Below are 19,727 nucleotides of genomic sequence, written 5' to 3'. Positions count from 1 at the left end.
ATTAACTTTATGAAATCAGCACGCAAAATCACTGGATGACAGGAGTCGGTTAGGCGAGATAAATGACAAATTGATAGGTAAGTGACCGTCCGAGTTGCGACTCAAACTCAATTTACCGCGGGACTAATCCGATCAGGCGGCGACGGAAGTTACTATCATAGCGGTATTAAATCGGATAAGCTCAGTTTCTACATTTATTATTTACCGTCGCTGTAGGCTCGTATATGAGTCCGCCCGAACGCGAATAAATCGAGCCTCATACCGGTATTTAAATAGATAACATCAGTTTATAGATGTATAATTTACCGTCGTCTTCGTTGTACATGAAAATATTTGATGTAAACAGTACACCGAAACACCGGTATGGACTATGCGACCAGACTATTATTATAATTTATATAGTTTAGTGCCTCCCACACCACTTTCGGTGACCGTGGCCAGTTTCGTCGTCGTTTCCTCTTGTGCCCAAGTGTGTGCGCAGTACACTTATGCACTCCCTCTCTCCCTTTACGCTTATTACTCAGTGGAACGAACGACCGACACGACTGGCGAGAGATTAGGTGCAGGATCGGCTTTTTACATATTTACGTATCATCTTACTTGTCAGACAATCAGTTGATCAGCTTGCACTGTCCTAACCAAACTTGGATATACCATGTTTCCAATGCAGGAATTGAACCCACGACCTCCGAGTCAAGAACCACGATCTAAACCACTAGACCACTAAGGCGTTATATTTTTAGGCGTTAGTTTATTGAATATAGTTTAGTTAAGTTAGAGACTCTGTCTCTCGGGCTCCCTGTATTGTATTATGGCCAACATTCTAGCTTGTACTATCTATTCTGTGATTCTAGTTTAAAAAAACCGACTACAGCCTACTGTACAATACAATTTCACACTAAAACCATAATAGATCACAAACTTAACGTTGACTAAAATTCAGATAGACTCTACATGTTTGTGTACTTCGGCGAATTTCCGCTAAAAAGCTAAAACATGTTTGAGCGCTACCCCTGAAAGCATTTTTCATCGAAAAGATAAAGTAGATTTTCCTACATGTTTACCAACTGAGTAAACATCTCATAGGAGGAGGAGTATGCATATACTTACTCGTACATTATAAGATCTTCTGATAATAACATCTTAGGATCATATTTTGTTTTTATATTAAACGTTAAGTAGATATTGAGAGTTCCATGATTCCTTCCCTTTATTTATTATTGTTAAATTAGCGTGTCTTTGTCTAAATAGCTTTCCGTGGTAATCAAACATTTTTCTACGATATAAATTATCCAATGTAGTCCTCGTTGTCTACTCTATGTCCATGGATGCCAAATTTTATCAACGTCGGCCTATTAATTAGTTTCGAAGCTTATTCGATGTAAATAATAATAATAATAAACTTTTCCTCTTTACTTACACAGTTAAATCTATGTATATAAAAATGGATTTCCAATTGTGTTAGTAACGCTAAAACTCGAAAACGGCTGAACAGATTGGGCTAATTTTAGGCTCAAAATATTCGTAGAAGTCCAGGGAAGGTTTTAAAGTGACACGAAGTTCACCGGGACAGCTAGTAATATATATTTCTCTACTGATTTATTTGCAATAATTTTCCAAATTTTATTGCAATAAATGAAAAATAAATTCTGTTATTTAATTTCTGGCTGTATATAATTTCTGGCTAATATAGACGCGAGTTTACTCCAAATTCACTGGAGAGACATTAGCACATAATTCAGGGCAATAAATGATCACCGACATCTAGACACCTACACGCGGGATAATATCACAAAACAGCGTGGCTAATAGCGGCGCGGCGTGTCGTCACACAGACCCCGTCACGCGTATTTCGACCTTATATACCAGTAGTAGAGCATATTTTATTTCAATGGGGTTATACTCACCGTAATTGACACAACGATTTCAATCAAGGCAAAGAAGGTCAGCAGGAGCAGGGTTTAGGAGCTAGATCGGCGTGGAGCGCCGCGTATGCAGTCGGCTGCACCGGGGTTGGTGCTACCCCGACGCCTCCAGTCTCCCTTACGCCGCCGTCGAGGGCGCCCGTGTTGATAATCCGCCGCAGCCGCCGCAAAGGTTAGTCGCTTTATTATACTTGGCTAAATATACGCTAGATAGGTATCGTAATTTTTTTTTAATTTGAGAGCCGGCATTTTTTTAAGATTTTAATCAATTGAATGCGCCGGCATTAGGATTTAAAAAGTTGACTTCTGATATTTCAAATAAAGAACCCTGTTTACGACTGTCTGGCTGAATATTTTTATGCTTATGCTAATACCAGCATGTTTCATACACTGCTGTGCTGTAAGTATGAAAATGAGGACAAGAATAGAGAAACTTTTATCGGCAGCGTAAAAATGAGCCGGATAATATGAAGAAGTACCGGGTGGGTTCACCTCACTGAATACATTGTGCATTTTTACGATCGGATTATAATATTAATAGTTGCCTATGCATAAAAACGTTAAATGTTCAATACTTTCTCATTTTCATGAAACGGTAAAAGTTAAAAAAAAAATAACCTATGCCGATTATTTTTAAAACTCTTTTTCAAAGACAGTTTATTATAACATATAACATATTTGATGACAATAATAATAATTAAACATTCTAACTTGAAAGCACTAATTAGTCATTTATTCGGGCCTTTGAGAATTAAGTAGAGCTTACCTACTCGTATTTTTCAAGTCTTTTTCTAATTTCTTAGTAGTAGTTGGTAATCCTATGTTAAGAAGTTCAAAGTCTAGAAATTTTAAGACAGGCCATTTTTTTATTTTGTACAAATATTTAATTTTAATTAATTAATTAATTTATTTTATAATCTGAGTTTTTTAAATTAATCCATACTGATAAGTATATAAATGCGAGAGTATGTCTGTTTGTCAGTCTGATACCTGTTCACGCCTCAACCACTGAACCGATTTTGTTAAAATTTGGTATAGATATACTTTGAGCCGGGAAAGGACATATAAAATACTTTTTATCCGAAAAAATGTACGGTTCCCGTGCGATAAACGTATTCGCAACGGAGTTGCCAGCATCAACTAGTAAAGGTTTCACTGGTTCAGATTTTAGTCGATGGATTATTCCGGAGTCCATTTTTATTTGGTCGACCGAGATTTTACTCGAACGTTCTCGTAATTTTTTCATGTGTGTTCCGCGGTAATCTCGCAACTTAGGAACGGATTGCGTACGCGGCGGAACCAACGGCCGGGGATTTGGGAGGATGATTTATGTGTATAATTCATGAACATTGTTCATAATAATGGAATATGTCGGCATTGATCAAACACGTGGGATTATATTGACAATATTAATATATTGTATGTATATTTTGCAAAAGAATATAGGATCGAAGCCGTATATTTGGGAGTAATTTCATACAGTAGGATTTACCCGACTTTAGAGCCAGTCCACACGGCGCGTTGCGTCGACGCAGCGCTGCCGTTGCGTTGTTTTACATACAAATATGAAATAACCAAGGTAGCGCGCAATGCACACATGACAAACAGCAGCCCCCGAGACGAAGGGGGAGGGGGTGTTGACGTTGACTGCTTCGTAATAACGCTGTGATTACGCAGCGCCCCTGTGGCCGGCTATGCGTATGCGTCAAACGGCAGCGCTGCGTCGACGCAACGCTAACGCAACGCGCCGCGGGGACTGGCTCTAGGCATTCGGATATTACGGAAAATCCGGTAGTATGTTCAGTATATTATAATGTTATTTCTTTGATAAAAATATACAATATACACTATGCGATCTCTGGCATGAGGAAAGAACCGATTTGCTAAACAGCATCCAATGTGTTTCCGGAGCCGTATACTACGATGATTTCGTAGGCAGCGCAAAGAATTTCCGTGCTTTCAAACGTTTTTGTCATAAATACTATTGGAAACAATCGAACACAAGTTTGCCATTATAAATCATTTTATGAAGTAGGCATATTGTATTAAGTATATTTTATCTCCCGTGGTGCTTCCCCCTCTTGTTCGGACATTAATTGTCATTACAATTTGCCTGTCTCCCGCTTTGCTTGGGGAGGGAAATTGGATATCTTCTACTCCTCCTACCTTTCTTCTGATTAATTTCGTTGCGGGTCCCAAGACAGATTTAGCTTGTCCCTCGGGCATCCCTGAGATCATATCAAAGGGTTTTCGTGGTTGGTTGCCACTGTGTATCCTGGCGACACAGGAGGAATGTGTGGTGGGCCTTCTGCCCGTTTAAAAAAAAAAACACTCAAAAAATACAGAAAATCAATGTTTATTTAAGATATACATTTTCCAGTGGAAATCCGGATAATCGCGAATCGAGTTTCTACTGTAGGTGCTATGTGATTTCCCGTAGCTATGATGGTTCTATGTCTGTATCAAAATTCACGCCTCTCTGCATAATGTACGGGGGCAATAATTTTTACGTCTGTATGTTTTTCTTTACTACTTAGTTCTCGATTATATCTATGTCCTACTAGTTCTACACTGTTTTTTAAATAGCCACAGGCCACATATAAAATCCACAGTGTTATAGATTTCTTCTATACTTATTATGTTTATTAAATAAACTGGTGAACAAAGCACTGCAGTTCCCAACTAAGTGCTAATTAAAATAGATAAAACTTAAAACTGTTTGTCCGATACAAACGAGGATTATGCAGAAAGCAATTAAGCTGAGAACTAATTATTTCTTAAATTCAACTTGTTGTTACCGTTGTTTTAACTATCAATTATTCAGGGAGGATCTTATTAAAAAACTTTGCTACTTTTGTCGTCTCGGGCGACGCGGCGCGGCGCGGTATCGGCCCAAACAAAAGATTAATTTATTACGAACCAACTTATACTGTTTCATTAAATACTATTCATCTCGCAAGAAAGACAATTTAAAATATAATTATTAATGCAATAAAATTGTTAATAATTATACAAAGAAGTGCTTCTTCGTGTTAATCAAAGATAATTCAAATGTAGCAGTAGATAATTAAGTGAATACCTATAAGGTGAATTAGATAATGCTCACATTACTAATAAAAACTTTTATTAAAATTTTATTAAGATCTCTTACGATTATTTCAAGACTAAAATTTTCCAAATCGGTTCAGCCGTTGTCGAGTTTAACCGAGACTAAAAAAAATTAAAATAAATTTATTTATAAAGATGAAATAAAGATAAATATAAATATTATAATTTGCTCTCAGTCTGCCCTTTTGAATTATATGCCTACTGTCCAGTAGTAATTGAACACAGAGGCATACAGTGTGAAACAGTTTCTTTGTTCTTTAAATGTTATAATTTGCTCTCAGTCTACCCGTTTCGATTATTTTGTTAGAATATGCCTACTGCCCATTAGTGCCTAATTGAACACAGAGGCATACTGTGAAACAGTTTCTACGTTCAAACTACCTTTAGTAACTACTAAACTGTAGTTACCTACTGCGGACACATAAAACTACCATAAAATGCAGCGTAGCTTCGACTGAGTCGGTACTCGGTAGTTACTTTTATTACATTTTACAGTTTCTTCAGCTAGCGCAGAGTGCAGAACATAAATTCCGTCTCATTATTTATCTTACTAACATTTACGCTTCTCGCCTATGTACGCTCATATTTTTACTGCTTAACTTATATTTTTATGCGGAATAAAGTTGTGTCCATTAAATAATAATTAATATTAGATTGCTAAAGTTAAACCTTAGATATGGTTACAACAGAAATAGGTAGTAAATTAATCAATTCTTTTCGGTAAGAAAACTTATTACCTACCATGTAAAATTTTAGAAAATTGATGTAAGTACACTAGTCACTAGCAAGAATAGATCAACACAAACTACTATTGATTTAAGGAACACTAAATTAAGGCTTCTGTTATCTGTATTAAACTTAGCCTGAAACCTCTCAAATCCCTTGACAGAGAATATCTTGTATATAAATCAATTTACATAAGACGATTTATCGGAACAGAGAAATAGGCGTATCGGAGCGAAACAGCCGCCATGAATATTCATCTCCGGATCTTCCAGACGACACTACAGCACAAAGGACGGCGTGGACGTGCATATTGATATGCTGCTGAACTTTTGATGATCGTCTGGAAAATTCCACGGAAAACGATGATTTCGAATCGCAAGGTAGGCTGTTACGTGCGTTTGATAGAAATATATCGATACAAGAAAAAGATGAGCCATATTACAGTTGTATCAGGAAGTAACTAATTATTTTAATGAAATAAACCACGAAATGCGCAGCGGCATTGCCTGATAGTGAGCAAAAGGCGCTGGCATAGACACTCACTACATAAGACGAGTATACATATTATTGTGTATATTTGGTAGTGTCGTGAATTACGTTTCAGCTATAAAATCTCCACCTTTATTTAATAATTACAGAGTACTATAGAATATAGTGAGACTAGACAACAGTCTAGTCTACTACCTGCAACGTCACTCAATTTTGGCCAAATTGAGTAATTACCATTACTGCCATACTGACGTAATTACTAAAAGGTACTGGATATCATATTGGAAAATGAGAAAACTCGCCTACGCTGATGACATAAAGACGTTTTTCGGTCCTATATTGGATATCGTATCGCATAATGGGAAAGTAGCTCATACCTGACTGTATAAGTACACGCGTCTTACCTGTGCACACGTAAAGTCCCTTGTTCTGAGCAGGAAGATAAGAAATGATTGACTCAAGATTACTGTCAATCTACATAATAAGCACTCGTTTATTCTTTTGCACGGAGGAAAACTGAATAAAGATCGACTATACACAGATTCAATTCAATTTCGATGGCTATGAATAAAGAATTCGAGTAGGTAAAGATGACAGTTTTTTTTAGGTTGAGAAAAGAATAATTGGCTGCTGTTAAGCATTGGTGTTTCATCCCACATAAAATCGGGTTTTGAGTTAATAATGCAGTTTTGTTCTTTATAACATAAGGTTTACGACAGTGAAATCCATTTTTTTGAAAACCCACTGTAGCATATTCTAGAGTACAAAAATGGTTAATACTTATTCCTTTTATTAAGGTTTTGTATACATTATTTATGTACTATGTTTCTAAAATGATTTGCGCTCAAACCGCTGAACCGGTTTTGATAAAATTTTGTATGCGGATACTTTGAATCAATTAAAATGACATTAGATACTTTTTGTCCCGGAAAATGTACGGTTCCCGCGCAGTCAACAACAATGAATTTGGCATAAGATATCGATATTGAGTACATGTATTATTACGTAAGGTTTTGGAGAAGGACATAGGATAATATTTTTTATCATGGAAAATGTTCGGTTTGCACGCAATAAACTTTATTAATTTGCGATTAAGGTGCTGAACCGATTTTGATTAAATTTAGTTAATATAGAAATAATTACTTTATCACGTTGCAGAGTTGGGCAAAAAGTAATTAGTAATTTTAATCAGATTACAAATTAATCAGATTGATGAAGTAATTGTGCATCTGAAATTACCCGTAAGTTGATTAATAATAATATGTATTCTAATTATTTTAGTTTGCAATTAGAATAATAATTTAATTAGACTAACGAGTATTTCAATAATTATGCCCAATGTCCAATACTGGTAATTATAATAAATAAAAAAACTCCCACACCGATTTCGGGGAGTAATATCATAGTGCCCAAGTGTGTGCGCAATACACAAGAGCACTCTGGGTTCAATGAAACTAGGCCAGTTACGCAGGAGTAATTTTATAGTGCCCAAGTGTGTGCGCAATCACAAGAGCACTCTGGTTTCAATGAAACCAGGCCAGTTACGCAGGAGTAATTTTTATAGTGCCCAAGTGTATGCGCAATACACAAGAGCACTCTGGTTTCAATGAAACCAGACCAGTTACGCAGGAGTAATTTTATAGTGCCCAAGTGTGTGCGCAATCACAAGAGCACTCTGGTTTCAATGAAACCAGGCCAGTTATGCAGGAGTAATTTTATAGTGCCCAAGTGTGTGCGCAACCACAAGAGCACTCTGGTTTCAATGAAACCAGGCCAGTTACGCAGGAGTAATTTTTATAGTGCCCAAGTGTATGCGCAATACACAAGAGCATTCTGGTTTCAATGAAACCAAACCAGTTACGCAGGAGTAATTTTATAGTGCCCAAGTGTGTGCGCAATACACAAGAGCATTTTGGTTTCAATGAAACCAGGCCAGTTACGCAGGAGTAATTTTATAGTGCCCAAATGTGTGCACGATACATAAGAGCACTCTGCGGGAAGCGCGGAAAGGGAAGAAGAAGCGGGAACTCTCTGTCCTTTTCCGATACATAACGTATCTGCATACCAAATATCATCAAAGTCCATGTAGCGGTATAAGCAGAAATCATTTTATTTAACACCTGGGAACTGTACATTTTTCCGAGACAAAAAGGATCCTATGGCCTTTTCCGGGACTCAAAGTATCTCCATACCAAGTTTCATCAAAATCTGTTCAGCGGTTTAGGCGCAGAATAGGAAATTTGGTAAAAATAGGTAACCGTACATTTTTCAAGACACTAATTATTATCTTATGTCCTTTCACGAGAGTCAAAGTATGTGCACACCAATTTTCATCAAAATCGGTTCAGTGGTTTAGGCGCAAATCATTTTTGTTTATCATACGGGTACCGTACCTTTTTGCCGGATGTAAAGTATCCTATGTCCTTTCCCGAGACATAACGTATCTGTATACCAAATATCATCGAAATCCACGTAGCCGATAGCGGTATAAGCTGAAATCATTTTTATTTAATGCCTGGGAACCGTACATTTTTTTTAATAAAAAGGACCCTATGTCCTTTCCCGGGACTCAAAGTATCTCCATACCAAATTTCAGAAGAATCGGTTCAGCGGTTTGGGCGTGACAAGGTAATTTTATAACATTTTGTTAAAATTAAAGCACTTAAATTTGTATTGAAAGAACAAATCAGAATTTTGCATTTATGTGAAATAGCACAAAGGACATTAATGCTATGTAATAAGCCCTATAGCAATATTGCATTAACCATTTTTATACGTTTTCTCTTAAAACCGAATGTAAAATTAAAATGTTTTTTCATAATCACAATCTACGCATTTCAACAAAAAAAAAAGATACCGCACAATAACATTTTTTTGGTTAAAATAAGCAGAAAATAAAGATTATTCCAAAAAAACTTAAAACACCGATTACTCAAAACTAGTCCGATGTGGGATGACACACCAATGCTTAACAGCATCCAATTATAATGTTAAGAAATTATATTTTTCGTCTGTTTTGAAAAGGAATGATTGAGCCTCCACTTTTTATAAACCTCTTTTGTATTCTATACACGAAAAAATTTGTGAAAATAGAGTGCTAACTTATTTAAATAAAATTCCTAGAATTTTCCCCGCGCGTGGGAAACTAAAAGCACTGGAACTTTCCCTGTGATTTTAATTGTGAATTTTCATTATGTGACGTACATTAAATGAAAGTTTTAAAGTCATAAGTATGCACATAGTTATATAGTTTAATTATATAGTTATATAATCCACTCCGGTGTCACGGGTATAAAATATATAGCCACTGAAAAAATGATTAAAATCGATAGCCTATGATCCTTCATGTGGTCTACTTCTTCTTCTGCCAAATAACATAAAAATTGCTCCAGTAGTTCGCGAGATAAGCCCTTTCAAATAATTTCCCCCGTTTTTTCCAAATTCTCCTATTAGTCTTAGCGTGATAAACTTTAGCCTGTAGCCTTCCGCAGTAAATGGGCTATCTAACACTGAAATAATTTTTCAGTGTTAGATAGCCCATTTATTGAGGAAGCAGACCAGCAAAACGGACCAGCAGTTCCTGAGATTAGCGCGTTCAAGTTAGCCCTTTCAAATAATTTTCCCCGTTTTTTCCACATTTTCCTCTATTTTTTCGCTCTCATTAGTCTTAGCGTGATAAAAATAGCCTTTAGCCTTTCTCGATAAATGGGCTATCTAACACTGAAAGAATCATCAAAATCCGTTGCGTAGTTTTAAAGATTAAAGGGAACAAATGGACATGAGGGAAAAAAGCGACTTTGTTTTATAATTGTATTATAGATGTAATGACATTTTATAAGTTATACATTATATGTAATATAATCGTTCCAACTGTTTTTAGAGGCTATGAATATTATTTATTACCTACTTACTTTTTAAAACGATTCTACTCATATTGCTGATCTAAGCGTTTTCTTCGTCATAGTTTAACGCTACACTATACCTTCCACAGATTTTACCTCCAAAAACGTTTTCTATTAACAAAAGGAATATTTCGGTATATTTGAATGTAAAATAAGCAGCCGACGATGTCGACATTTTTACTTTTTTGTTTCCGTCATGCTCGCGGCTGTGTTTTAAACGGGGCCTGATTATAAAAGTTTGGCTTTATCGTACGTAAAGCTTTTACAGAGCCGTTATGTGCCAACTGCGATGAAAGGCCAAGAAAACAAATGGATTTTCACAATGTGAGTTATACGTATTTAATCTGTTGTAATTACAAAAATTGTGAGCTTTAATGTGATTTGGAATTCTGAATACTGTAATTTACGGTTCGAATTGATTTTAGTATATAAGTTTGTAAAAAGGTTTGAAATATGCCTATCAGTTTTAATATTTTAAAGCCCGTCATATATATTATTAGCTATAATATATATTAATATTTTTATAGCTAGGCATATTACTGTATATTTTCTATACTAATTTTCGCGTGACCGCACACTCAGCTATAATAAATATTTCTGGTAGCTAGTATAAAATATATATTATAGTACGGTATATTAATATATATTATAGCTAAGTCTGTGACGGGCTTTACAGTCTCTAATTCTATTATGTGTCATTATTATCTATTTATTGAATTATTACATAAAAGAGAAAATTACATAATGTTACTAAGTTTTAAGTATAGTAGATTATTCTAAAAAATCTGAGTAAAAACTTAAATTAAACGTGATGTTATATCTTTAAAAACCTCACTGGCAACCCTAAGAGAAGCCTATTTTAATATTTAATTAACGAATGTTAACACCACCAATTAATTTTAAAACCGCCGCCGTCAAACACACTGTTCTTTTCGTTAAATTAATCTACTTGTTATATGGCGAATATTAATAATGAATTTTAAGTGAGAATTTTTTATAAAATAAGATGTTACATTTAAGTAAATTGTTATAATAACGAGTATGTATATGAAGTTACAATATATTTTTGTAGTTAATAATATTTACATATTATTTAACCTTTAGTAGGGGAGGGGAGGGTGCTAATTTTGTAGTCACTCGAGCGTCTCAAGACCTAGTAGGTTTTTTACATTAGGTAAAACTGATACAAAAATAATAAGAGCATTTTTTTATTTTAGCGGCGGGTTCAGAAACTGCAGCCATTTTAAAGTTTTGAAAAAGAAAATATATTCAGAAAATTGCTTATTTAGGTAAATTATAAATATATTTTAGACAAAAAGAACTAGAACATTTATTTTAGTGCAAAATAAAATATCTGCGAAGCTTAGTTAGGAAAATATGAAGCTTTATTTTTTTATATTTTAAAATGTCCCTACAGGCTTACCTAACCTTTGAATCGTCAGTGCTTTATATGGAAGCCTCTTTGGGGTATACTCAACATCCCCCATTTTAATCTGACAGATCCGATGACATTTCAATATTCAAAAAAAATTTTTTTCCCACCACGTGAGAAATCTGATTTCTATACCATGATAACTAGACATATGTCGGAAGCCTTTACAAGCCTAATCTGACACGCTCGAGCTAGTCCTGAAATCCCCTCTTCCCCTCCCCAACAACAAGCTTTTACTGCTATTCATAGCTCTGATTTTACAATTACTGATTTCTTCTTTCCAAGCAATTGATTTATAATTGTTTTCCTCACAAAGCAAGCACTTAGAGAAATTAAAAACCACTTCTTGTATATAAACTTCAGGAGAAGGAAAAAGACAAATAATTTCATGCTCGCCGTAGCAAATTGTACGAGAAAATTTCCTTCCAGCATCCGTCACATGGGAATAGAGAAAATAATTTGAACGGAACTTGTAGCACGTGGGCTAAGAATATTGGTAAAGTCACGGACGTAAAAAAAGTACGGACGTAACCTTCTCTAATCACGAGTGAAGCCTAGTTATGGCCGCCCGTGTAGGACGTGTGCGTGATATGAGGGTTGCCATATAAATCATAAATTTGTAAAATTTCCCTACTTTTTTTTGTAAACTCAGACAAGTTAAATGTATTTTTTATACTTAAACATATTTTTATGTTTTTTTCGCTTCAGAAATGTAAGCGGTTGTTAAAGATGTCATAATGAAAATATTATTTTTATGACACTATAGATAGAAAAAAAAACATATTACGTACAGAGAAGTATATTATTTACATAACACTATTAGTAATAATGATTATGTACAAACATTTACAATAATAAAATTATTACTAGCTATTTGACCGAGCTTTGCTCGGTATTCGATAAAACACGAATAAAATGACATTTTCTAAAAATAATTCCTAGCTAGACAGATTTATCGCCCCCGAAACCTATATAAGAAACCTGTATACGAAAAGATATAAGATACTTAAGTCCCGTAACCCGTTTCATCAAACAATCAAGTAATGTTAAATAAATAATGGCTTGTTAAATCAGTTAACGACGTTCCTGGTCCAGAGGTCCATTCAATATTTTCATTCCTACTAGGTCTCAATGACGCTCGGGTGACTACACCAATAGCACCTTCCCTCCCCTACTACTGAAGGAAATCTAAGACAACAATTTTATCTATGGACGCTTCACACCACGTCAGTCTGACCCCGTGCTAAGTACCTGAAGGACTTGTGTTACGGGTACCAGACAACGGAAATATATTCAATACTGTTATACTATACATATATTTAAGATTTTTATTATATGATACACATATTTAATACACACTCATGACCCAGGAACTTTGAAAACTTTTTGTTCCGTCGGCAGGATTCGAACCCGCGACCCCCGGCTTGAGCTACCGACAGCCCACCCACTGAGCCACAGAGGTCGTCAAACAACAATTATATCCACTTTTGTAAATTAAGAAATTAATAGGGGTGTAGACTATTTTTAGGAAATATATTTATTTTACAGATGTACCATCAAGGAAGTTGATTCCTATGCAATTGACAGACCAACGTTATTTGGTCGAATACTTATGTCAATTCAATGTTAATTGTGATCTGTCGGCTGGGTTTGACATAACGCAACCAAACTACTTATGTCCCCGATTTGCATAGGAAATAACTTCTCTGATAGTACATAAGTATTTTGTTACACCTAAAAATATGTATAAAAATAAATACACTCTTATTTCAATTAAAAAAATCACTTATTAAATATAAAAAATATTATAAAGTTATTAAGTAAAATATATCCATTTTCGGTAATTCTATAATACAAACTCTCAAAAAAACAATAATTTGTATTAGATTTCGTTTACTGTCTACACCCCTATTATTGTATTCCTGCCTAATTACTGGTCAATAGTATGCTAAATACTTACATGACACCAATAAAACGCAATAAAATTAATTATTTGATTATTTAAAAATAATTTTAAATTTTCCCCGGTTTGGGGAAAATTTCCCCACTTTGTTATGGACATTACTGACCTGTTGAAGTTGAATTAATATTTACATTATTTTATCAAAATACTTTAAAAATATGTTATCTTACCTATGAAATATTATTCCTTGATGTTTTTTGTGTAAGGTTGTATTGTTCTTGCACCATTTTACAACACAAGATGGCATATTTATTTTTATTTATGAATGACAAAGACGTGTCACCGCGATGCAGTCTAATTGCGTAATGGCGGTACGATCGGCTTATTACAGTGCGAGTGTTTGTGCAAGATGTGTACATATGATCGCCTGGGCTTATTAAGGGTGCTTCACTCATTTCTTAATGGCGATCCGTCCGTATTTTTTTTACGTCCGTGGGTAAAGTAATATTTGCAGTCGAGATTGTCGAGTTATATTATAACTACCAGTCAGAGACCAACAAATGTACTCGAAATTTTGTATAAAGTGACATTGTTTTGTAAACAGTATCAATTATTTCTATTTGTCAGCGTTCATTTTGAGAATTTGGCCAAAACTGTAAACATCAATTTACGTAGACATAAGTAATTAGACAGTAGACACACGCAGAGGGATTCTACGGTGGATCTACGTAAATGTAGCAAAGAATTATATTTAAACTGATTAAATAGAAGTCTTTGAATCGTAGATAACTTTATTGGGAACCCAAATATTGTCTGAGAGCTGTCAAGAAAAATGTTACTCGAGCAAGAATTAGAGCAAGGAGGCTCATAATATATTTCTGGCTTGCAGAACAGATCTTTCGAATATTAAGAATATAGAACCGCATTTTTTTATTTTTACCGACATCTCACATCTTTAATTATTAATAATAACTACTCATGCACATATTCACTCGCTAAATCGCAAAGAATCACATGAATACATTGCAACGTATGGCGCCAATTAGCCTTATAAATAAATATTCATTTATCGTACCTACGTACAGCTGGCCGCGAGCCAACTTCTGGCTTTGATTTTCTAATAGATAAATCTCCCCAGTGCATTCGCCTCGACCCTACGTGACGTGTTGTCGGGTGTTGGGGCATGTGGGCGTGTGGAGCCGTGTGGGCCGTGTCATAATCTGACACGACACCGTTCATTACAAGATTTTGTGACCGATAAACTGCAAACAAAGGCCTCTAACGTTTTAACGAGCTTACGAGCACAGCCTATACTAATATTGTCTTGTGCGAGTATGAAATACACGACGATTAATCACATGAAGATATACGAAATATTTTGCTTTATATATATAACTAGCTGTTGTCCGCGACTTCGTCCGCGTCAGCAAAATGTGATAAAAAAGAAAATGAAAAAGAGAGAAATTTTCCCCTTCCTTACCCAAATACTAAAACTGGGATCTCGTTAAGCAGTTGATCTGATCACTTTTAATGAACCTAAAGTTGTAGATAAAACGCCAATACTATATAGAAAATCTTAAGGATAACGAATAAGAGTAAAATTATTATTTTTAAACAAAAATTGAAACCGAAACTAAAAGTATTACTTAATAATTCATATTCTGTACTCAGTATTCTGTTCTCAATCTTCATAATTTAAAGTCGGTACCAGTCATATTATATTTTGTTGTTGTTGCAGTTATATTTTGTCATAGAACTGGCGATTACGTTAGCTGGTAGTTGATACCGACTTCAAAATAATGAAGACTGAGAACAGAAATACTGAGTACAGAATATTAATTATTTAATACTTTTTAGTTCATTTAATCTAGATCTACAAAAAAACGGTAAATTGCACATAGTAATAGCGCTAAAGTTAGCTGCTACGGAGTAAAAAATTATGAAGATTGAATACATAAATAGTTGACGCGTCTATATTGTGTGTCCCGAAAAATATCCTCTATATCTCACGAATTTTAGTTTCAGATCACCATTTCCGTAAGCATTATACCAAATTCGGGTTATTGTACCTCTATAAACACTAAATAGCAACAAAAGAGTTTTGAAAATCAGTCAACAAACGGTGGAACAATAATATATAATCAAAGGCAAGATTTTTAAAAATAATGTGATGATTCATGGCATAATTATAGTGATGATGATGATTAGTATCATTGACACATTGACATAATAATTATATGCTTTTAGTTATTGAAACAACGCCAAAATTGCCGAACAATTGTCTATAAGGATTCAAGAGTTCTGTACAGCATCTTCAGAACCAGAGTGTACTTCGGCGCAAATTCTTATTTTTTTGGTAGTTTAAGCTTAAAATCCTTCAGAAAAATGTAAAATCACTATATGTTTCCATGTAAATTTTAAGGAGTCCTGTAGATTTCTCATGGATTGCATCATCAGATCACCACTTTTGTGATTATGTTACCAAATTCGGGCTACATCTCATACAACAACAAAAGAATTTTGGAAATCGGTCTACAAACGACGGAGTCGTCCGTGAAGCAAAATAAAAAAGTGAAATATATCCTCCTCCTTTTCAGAAGTCGGTTAAAAAGTAGCCTAAGTTATGCCTTACTACATCAGCTATGTGCTAAAAAAAGTCCCGTCAAAATCGCTCCAGCCATTTCAGAGATTAGCCGGAACAAACAGACAGACAGACAGACAGACAGACAGACATACAGACAAAAATTAAAAAAAAAGTTGTTTTGGTGTACGTACCCTATATGCATTCGTATGCATGTAGTAAAAAACGGTTCTTTCAATATTACAAACAGACACTCCAATTTTATTTATATGTATAGATGTATAGATATATAGACTAGCTACTTGACCGAGCTTTGCTCGGTATTCCATAAAACACGAATTAAATGACATTTTCTAAAAATGATTCCTAGCTAGATCGATTTATCGCCCCCGAAACCCCCTTTATACTAAATTTCATGAAAATCGTTGGAGCCGATTCCGAGATTCCAATTATAATAATTATTATATATAATATACAAGAATTGCTCGTTTAAAGATAATATAAGATTATGAATAAGTTGTTTCATTGTCGGAGTAGTTTTAACTTAAAAGGGTGAACACTCACGCCGCGCCGCTTTGCTTTTTTATTGACATAAGAAAGTGCCGGCAAAGCAATGGGACTCCACGAAGCTACGGTAAACACTTTTCATCGGGCTATCTATTTGGTTGTTTTTATATAAAAAAATCAAAGACATATTTAACATTATAATTAAGTACTGAATGAAGGCCTAAGAATAATTATAACTATAACAGTTTATAGTTATTTTAGTAAAAAGAACCAAAAATATGCAGAATGTTTTTAAAGTTACTAACATTCATCATTATAATATCAACAGATCTCTATTTGTATAAAGTATTTGGACTTAATTTAAAATTTAAAAGCGCTTGAAACGAGACAACGGCGATGAAAATAGTAATGAAAAATATTAAAATAGGAATGAGAGTTTTCACTTAGCTTTGTTTTTGGTTTAACGAACTTCAAGTACCAACAGCGAGGATATTAAAGCATTATTTTAATGGAAAGAAAGCATTTTTGTTGTGGGAGCCTCAACACTTAGAAATGGGCTTTATACTTGGTAGAGTCTTGAATATAAAATGAAGCTAATAAATAAAACTTTTCTCTAACGTACATTTAACGAATTTAAGACTAAAAACATAATATCACTACTTCGTGAAAGTAAAAAATATAAGATAATAATTTATGAATACATAGTTTTTAAATGATTAACATGCAATTGAAATCAAAGGAGATAGATATTTTTAAGTAATTATTATATGGTCGCCGCGCTGTTAAGAATTATAATAATAATAGCTCCCACACTGATTTCGGTGACGGTGGCCGGTTTCATTGAAACCAGGCCAGCTACGCAGGAGTAATTTTATAGTGCCCAAGTATGTGCGCAGTACACAAGATCACTCTCTATTCCTTTACTCTCATAACCCAGTGGGACGGACGACCGACACGACTGGCGAGAGATCAGGCGCAGGACCGACTTTTTACATGCCCATCCGACGCATGGATCATCTTACTTGTCAGACAATCAGGTGATCAGCCTGCATTGTCCTAACCAAACTTGGAAATAACATGTTTCCAACGCGGGAATCGAACCCACGACCTCCGAGTCAAGAGCCGCGCTCTATACCACTAGACCACGGAGGCGGTGTTAAGAATTAATAGTGTCCTAACCCACATTTTTGAAGTGAAAACTTCTTTAGCGGCGTTGAGCACTTTTGTGGGATGGGTAAAAACTGTGAAACTCGCGTCAGATTCTCGTGCTGATCGAAAAACCATAAGACGGTTGGAGAGTAGTGTTGTAACATCGAAATCGATTAAGCGAACAATCGATTGTTTTCTTCGATTGTCGATATTTTTAATCGATTGTAAGGGTTTCGATTAATAAAAAAAATCGATTTTTTAAAAATCGATTTTCATAAAAAATGGGTTAAAAATTTAATCGATTGTAAGGGTTTCGATTCATTAAAAAAATCGTTTTTTTTTTTTTTTAATCGATTTTCATAAAAAATGGGTTTAAAAAATAATGCACAACGTTAATAATCAAGTTTTCACTTCTGCCGGTACTCCCGGAGTGCAACCCGTCTTTTTTTTTGTTCTTAAATTTTGAATGCAATCTAAATCATCTAAAGAACATAACTGAATTCATAACACAATACGTAATTTTTTGTGGGTTAGTACACGAATGCTTAACAGCGTCCATAGTTAGCGTTATACTCATAGTTTACATACTTTTACAAACACGAGTCATTTCTTGCCTTGAAAAATAAACGGTTAACGTTTAAATAGTTTATCGAAAATTGTATATATACAACTGATTCTAAGACGAGCAAGTAAACTCATTGCTCTCGAATAGAGTAAACAAGGATTGACACGTTTTGTAAAATACAATAGGATTTCACAATTACCGACTAAGCTGTGCAGAATCGCAATTTCCTGAGGCTCTGAAGCGCTTGATACCTACCCCGATCTACCTCTACCTACTACTATTAAAGCACGTTCCATGAAAAATGTTCTAGATTTACGAGGGCAATTATTCTTCTCTAACGTGAACGGTTGTATGTTCGAATTAATAGATCCAAACTAACAAACGTCCAACTTTATTTTTAAACCTTTCATGAAAAAGTAACAGAATAAAATAATTCGTTGAATAAAACATTTTCATTTTAGTTTGTGTTACTTTTGGATTTGCTTATTGTTAGCATGCAAAATGTGGATTATCCCAACCACATTATACCACTGTCTATTTTACTTTAACGTTTTTAATTTTTTTATAAGATCATTTTCATCGATACGAATATCTAAATATTATAGTTTATTTACTATATAAAATATTAAAAACGATCTAAAGATTCTAAAGTATGTTTACAATGACACTTCTATTTCCATTTCGCTTCATAACGCAGCAAAATCATAACATACAGTTAGACCGCGCGCGCACGGTCGACAGAAATGTCACCCTCCATTCGCATTCCGGTTATCGACTCTACAGTACGCAAAATAGGGTCTACTTTTCCACAAAAAGTGATTATATCCCTGTAAAATCAGCTTTGTTGAAAAGTAGACTTTATTTTTCATGTGCTAGAGTCTATAATTGTAGAAATAGTAGATGTTCCTGTCGCCCGTGCGCGTTTGTAAGTCAAAGTAGGCGTATAGCAATTTCCCGTTTGCAGCGGCCGATGCAGGCCATGCAAGAGATTTATCATCGCCATAATTCTTTTGAAACTGCTTCATGTTCGAAATAGATACATATTTCAAAAGGTTTTATGTAAGAACGCGAGTTAAACCTATCAATGCGGTTAGAGGATAGCGTGTATACAGTTATAGTTAATCCCGCATATGATTTTTTTCTATTTTTTTTCTTAAATTCTTAAATTTTTATTCATTTTGCCATTTTTAGGGTTCCATACCTTACTAAAAATTCGTTGTCTGGCCGTCTGTCCGTCTGTCTGTATGTCATCAGGCTGTATCTCAAGAACAGCTAGACTTCTGAAATTTTCACAGATTGTGTATATCTATTGTCGCTATAACAACAAATACTAAAAACAAAATAATATTAATATTTAAAGGGGCCTTTTTTGCTCAATATCAATAATATGGCAACAGGTAGGCACTTTAAATTTTCACAAAGACCTTAAATATATGTGTT

General features: G+C 34.6%; 1 protein-coding gene across 1 annotated transcript in view; it reads left to right on the top strand.

Annotated features, from left to right (window-relative positions):
- Positions 1 to 1,985: 1,985 nt before the first annotated feature.
- Positions 1,986 to 19,727, top strand: part of LOC121728221 (uncharacterized protein CG3556) — a 59,671-nt gene continuing 41,929 nt past the window's right edge. The window contains exon 1 of the mRNA XM_042116358.1: positions 1,986 to 2,097. The gene's annotated coding sequence lies outside the window, so the exon portion shown is untranslated. The remainder of the gene's footprint in view (positions 2,098 to 19,727) is intronic.

Source organism: Aricia agestis, chromosome 6, assembly GCF_905147365.1.
Source record: "Aricia agestis chromosome 6, ilAriAges1.1, whole genome shotgun sequence".
Taxonomy (NCBI): domain Eukaryota; kingdom Metazoa; phylum Arthropoda; class Insecta; order Lepidoptera; family Lycaenidae; genus Aricia; species Aricia agestis.
This window is presented reverse-complemented; position numbering and strand designations above follow the sequence as displayed.